This window comes from Molossus molossus, unplaced genomic scaffold, assembly GCF_014108415.1.
Source record: "Molossus molossus isolate mMolMol1 unplaced genomic scaffold, mMolMol1.p scaffold_m16_p_19, whole genome shotgun sequence".
NCBI classification, from domain to species: domain Eukaryota; kingdom Metazoa; phylum Chordata; class Mammalia; order Chiroptera; family Molossidae; genus Molossus; species Molossus molossus.
The window spans coordinates 5,724,843-5,730,842 of record NW_023425354.1 but is presented as its reverse complement, the minus strand read 5'-3'; positions in this window follow the sequence as shown (position 1 = coordinate 5,730,842).

Genomic DNA, 6,000 nt, shown 5'->3' with positions numbered 1-6,000 from the left:
TATCAATGACACAGCCTTGGGGTTCACTCAGAGAAGCTAGGGGAGTGGACACAGTGGGCTGAGGCCACCAACTGAGGCTGTCAGGACCGAGGGTCAGGGGACTATCCTGGTCAGCAGGAGCTCAACTGTGGACCCCCATCCTTGGAGCTGTCCAGACGTGGTTCACACACACACAGAGGTGAGGAGTAGGTTTTGAGGAAAGACCAAAAAATGAGTCGATCCCAGCTGGGGAAGATTTCGTTCAGTCCGCTAACCAGGCTACATGGGGTGCTCACTGTAGCCAGGTGGAGGGCACAGAGAGAGATACTGTTGGCACCCACCCCTCACCCTACCCCTGCCCCACATGCAAAGTAAAAATTTCAAAAGGATTCACTCCCATACTTAGGGGAAGATTTTAATAGCCCCCTTCCCCCACAGTCATAGTTAAGTGTTTGCACAGAGTCAGACCCCATAACAGAGGTTAAAGTGGAGGGGATGGTTACTGAGACCTGGCAGATGGGGGACAAGAAGACTTGTTACTGTCGTCTCCCTCTCCCCCTTTCCTCTTCCATGGAAAACAGCATCCCTCCCCCACCAGCCTGCATTGTCCCCCGCCCCCCAACCTTCACAGTGGCCAACCTCATAGCAGTCCGGGCCACATGTCTCATCCTCCCTCCGAGAAAGACAGGCGGCTCGCACCCTGCCTAGTTTTTCCAGTGCATCTCCCCTTGGGGGGATTTTTGAGGAGGCTGAGGGTGGGGGACCCAGGGAAGGCAGAGTGTGTTCATTGCACGTAGGTGCATGGAAGCCCCGTGCCACCCCCACCCCAGCCTTGCTAAATAATCGCCCTTCTGCGAAGTCTGAATTAGGTCGACATTCGTGGGACAGATCGTGGTGCTGGCGCCATGTGCTGCTTCTCTGTGTGCAGCTCATTATAAAACACGCTGGGTCCCGCAGGGCAGACGTGGGAATGGCATTTGGCTCATTAATTCATTCATTCACCAGTTCTTCATCAATATTTATTAAAGGCTGTTCCCTGCCATCATTCTAATTGACATCAATTCTCACACTGAACTCTCTCCTAGCCCCCAAGCCCGTCTGCCACACAGATCTACCTCTTCAAATTCATCAACTCTGTCTGCCCTGGTCAATGCAGCGGCGTGCTGGACAGCTGTCCCTGGGAGGAACCGCCTACCCTGCCCTCGGAGTGAATCCTACAGCTGCGGCACCATATCAACAAGGGGCTGGGCTGCAGGACAGAGCCCCGTGTGTGCATGTGACCAGGGACCTGTGTTGGGAGTGAGGGCTCACTGGGGAGAGGCTGTGTCCGATTGGAAAGTGGAGCCGAACAGGACAGCCTGGGCTCAGGTGAGAGCATCTCCCCCTCGGTCATAACCACTAAGGTCAAGAGGGGTTTTCTGAGTCATTCCAAGGTCCATTCTCCACGGGACCAGAGAGTAGGGACCTGGGGTATTAGTTTGCTAGTGCTACCTGACAAAGGGACACCGTTTGAGTGGCTTGAACAACAGAAATGTATCATCTCGTTGTCCTGGAGCCTGGAGCCCCAAATCAAGGTGTTGGCAGAGTTGGCTCCTTCTCAGGCTGTCGTCTGTCCAGGCCCCTCGGCTTGTAGGCGGCTGTCTTCTCCCTTCGTCCCTTCACATGGCCTCCCCTCTATGCGTGTCTCTGTGTCCTCATCTCCCCCTTTTATAAGAGCACCAGTCACACTGGATTAGGGATCACCCTAGTGACCTAATTTTAAGTTGGTTACCCTCTAAAGACCCCATCTTTCTTCCTTTTTTTTTTTAACCCTCACCCAAGGACATTTTTGCGTTTATCTTCAGATAGAGAGGGAGGAAGAAAGAAACATTGATGTGAGAGAGACACAGCGAGTGTCTTGCACGACCAACCAGGGCCGGGGACAAACTGCAACCGAGGCACGGGCCCTTAGCGGGAACCGAACCCACGACTCTCTGGACCGCAGGCCGACGCTCTAACCGCTGAGCCAAACCGGCCAGGGCCATTGTGCACCCTTTGGAAACGCAGTCTTGCACACGTGTCTGTTGTTTTTCAAGTACCCTTGTGCATATTTCTTTGGTCCTCTCTGGCGATGGGACCCCCCTCAAGGGGGCTGAGACACCCTGGTACCTTCTCCCGCTCTGGGAAAGCAGATGGCATTAATACCGGAGGCACTTACCAATCGTCCGTCAACCAAGAACATGGAGATCCATGTGTCCACCCCAGGTACGGGCTGCAGAGCTGGCAGGGAGGGCTGGCAGTGAGCAGGCATGAGGAGTAGAGCCCCTGTGTTTGGGAAGTGGGCTTCCGTGTCATTCACGTGTCACTGAAAGAGTAGTACGGAAACTGCCCCCCTCACCAGCATCCCGAGATTGTGGTGGGATGTCAGTGGGTCCACAGTTGTCCCCTAGGAAGTGGGCATCTCCCTACTTTGGATCTCCCTCCACTGGGTCAAGGAGACACCCCTGTTCAAATGTTGGCCCTAGGAGTGAGCAGCTCCAAGCCCAGGACCACCGGGGCAGGTGGCTGAAGAGTCCCATTTCCGAAGGAGGCAGGAACCTGTAGCTAATTAACACCTAAAGCAGTGTTGTGTCCCAACTCGGGGGATGTAAGGGACAGCCAACCCTCCTGACCCGTTTCGGGCTCATCGTAAAGGAAGTTCAGCCTTGCCAGGTGGGAGGGAGACCCCCCGCCCTGTCACGGGTGCCAAAGGAAATGCCTTCTCAGACAATGACCAGGGCACGTTTCCTGGCCACCCTGGGGCCGGTGCTGAAGGGCCAGCGGGGATGCCTTTACCTGTCAGACTTCACGTGCGCTACACTGACTGGCTCGGCGTGCACCCACCTTACGCTGGCAGGCCCGAGGCAACCCGTTGAAGCCCATTCTCAATGGGGATCAGAGATTGCAGTGATTCCCCACGAACGAGGAATTCCCGGGCCAGCAGGGAGGGAGGACTCGGGACAGAGTCGGGACTTCTTGGAGGAATCTTGATTTCATTTGAGACTAACCTCGGAAGTTCCAAGATTCATCTCCTTAAGGGTCATGAGTTTCTTTCTTTTTTTTTTTTTATCCTCACCCGAGGACATTTTTCCATTTTTTGTTCAGAGAGAGTGGGAGGGAGAGAGAGGAAGAGAGAGAGAAACATCGACGTGAAAGGGATACATCGAGTGGCTGCCACCCGCACAACCCAACCAGGGCCGGGGACAAACTGCAACAGAGGTACGTGCCCTTAGAGGGAACCTAGCCCGGGCCTCTCTGGACCGCAGGCCGACGCTCTAACCGCTGAGCCAAACCAGCCAGGGCTGGTCATGAGTTTCTTTATGAACTCCTTCCACTTCTGAGTTTCAGATCCTGAAGTCCATTCCTCTGGCCACACCCTCTTCACCTCCCACCTTCCCTCCCTCTCCCTGGGCTTACAGCCCCTCACTGGGGTCTCCCAGCCCCAGCCCCTCCCCCTCCCAGTGTACAGTCCGCCAGGACACAGGCCTGGACCCAACCCTCCCAGAGCTCCTGGGCCAGCCGCATGCCCCGGATATACAGTCTGTAGATAGGGATGCTGCCGGCCGTGACCTCACCAATGAGTCCTGTTTCATCTGCTCTCTTTTTTTTTTTTTAATTTTTTTTAATTGACCTTAGAGAGAGGAAGGGAGAGAGAGTGCAAGAGAGAAACATCAATGAGAGAGAACATCGATTGGCCGCCTCCTGCATGCCCCCCACTGGGGATCGAGCCCACAACCTGGGCGTGTGCCCTGACCGGGAATTGAACCAGTGACCCCTTGGTGCATGGGTTGATGTTCAACCCCTGAGCCACACCAGCCAGGCCTGTTCGTCTGCTCTTCGCATGGCTTTGGGAGAACCTGGGGGCCCACAGCCGTTAGTTATCTTCCCGTTGCTCACGCAGTGTTTGAACAAATATTTCTGACGCCCGGGGACCCAGAGGCACAGTGAGTCCAGCATTAAACTCTCCACCAGGACCCCAGGGACTCCTCCCAGAGGACACTCACCCCGGTGCTCCGACCTCTGGGACCAAAGGGCAACCTGGGCGCTGCCCTGAGGGGACGCGTCGGAGCTGCCGCCTGCATGGCCCGCGCAGGTACAGTCTTCCAGCTCACTCTCACGTTGCTCTCCTCAACAGATAGCTACTGAGTTGGCTGCCATGTGCCAGGCACAGCCCTGTCCCACACTGTCCTGGCCCGTCCTGTCCTGTTCCAACAGTCTTGTCCCACCCCATCCAACACCTCTGCGCACAGGGAGGGTCCCAGGCATTCCACAGCCCTGCACGGTCGCTTCCTCGACGTGGCTGACTGTAGGCATCACCTGCGGGACGTTGTTAAGATGACCGATTCCCCACCCCAAGCCTAGAGAACCCTGATGGGGGGGTCTGCGTCAGGTCCAGGGAGCCGTGCTCGGAACCAGTATGCCAGGGGTTTGTTTTGTCTTTGTTTTATCGTTAGATAGAGTGGGAGGGAGGGAGAGAGAGAAAGAGAGAGAGAGAAACATTGATGTGAAAGAGCCACATGGACTGGTTGCCTCCCGCACGGCCTGACCAGGGCCGAGACGAACCGCAGCCGAGGTACGTGCCCTTGACCGGGTATCAAACCCACAACTCATTGGTCCTCAGGCCGACGCTCTAACCGCTGAGCCAAACCAGCCAGGGCCCTCCAGGTGTTCTTTACAGTCAGCCAAGCTTGGGACCCAGTGGGGAGACCTAGATGAGTTCTGTAACATTCAACCCCAACCCATGGTCCCGTGAAGGCTGCTGGAGGAACTGTGACCGTGGACAGGAAACTTCCAGAGACCACCTTCTCATCTTTTTGGGGACTGTGGCGGAGGCAGGGTGGGTGGGGTAAAAGAGGGAAGAGACAAACAACCTCAGGTAGTCCCCCAATACCTCCCATGACCGAGGCTCCCTTTGGGGTCAGGCTAGACATCCTTCTGGAATTTTCAAGGGCTCCCAGAATTCCTCCTCCCAGAACCTCAAGGAGGCCAGAGATCAAGCGGGACTGAGATGGGTGGAGGGGCACAGGGCCGAGGTCCAGGGCCCTGGCACTCGTCTGTGCCATTTCTGGTGTCTGACAAAATGAGGGGCCCTCTCTCACCCCGGCCACTGGGATGTTTGTTTTGACCTAAGTACCACGTCTACCTTTTAAGGTAATCCTTTGTGTTTACATGTTTCCCACTAAACCACAAACTCCTGGAGAGGAGAATGGTTTTATTTTTAACCTTCATGTCTCCATCTCCCTGCCCAGAGTTTGGCACAATGTAGGTAGCCATTAAGTATTTGCCAAATAAACAAATAAATGTTGCCCGGGCAGAGAGTGCCCCCTGGTGGAGTGAGGGAGTATAGCAGCGTCTTAGACCTCGGCTGGAACAGTCAACTGGGAGGGAGGTGTCCTGTCCCTCCCTTTAGGCCGTCTGGTTCTGGGCAGCCTGTCCAAGTGTGAGGTCAGGGGGCCAGGGTAAGCACAGAGGTCCCTGGACAAAGCCTTGTGAGGAGGGACAGGCTGGGCCTTTGAAAGATGTGGCTGTCGTAGGGTCATGAGGGGCAGGTGGGAAAGGGACACCCCCAAGGCACAGGAGAAAAGAGAGGAGAGTTGAAAGAAGTCTGAGCTGCTGTGCAGACTGAGGGCTGGGATTCAAAGCTGGGCGATGAGATTCAGAGTCCACGCTCTTTATCACTGTCAGCATTCATTCATTCATCCATTCATTCTTTTCCGGAGCCAACTTTATGGATCTGACTCTGTAGAAGGTTTGGGTTGGGGACACTGGTCCCATCGCCCCAGCTTGTTGTCATGTTGAGTCTCCCTGGAAGAGCCCCTTCCCTCTCTGGGGAGAGTTTCGATTGGGCAGGGATGGGGACTAAAATAAATGCCCCGCTGACTTCTGTGTCTCCTCCGCCTGCCTCGGTATGTCCAGGGTTCTGCCCTGACACATCCCCCACCCTCCCTCTTCCTCGGGGTGTGGGCTCCACATGGATAAGGCTGAGGCAGAATCTCAGGGCAC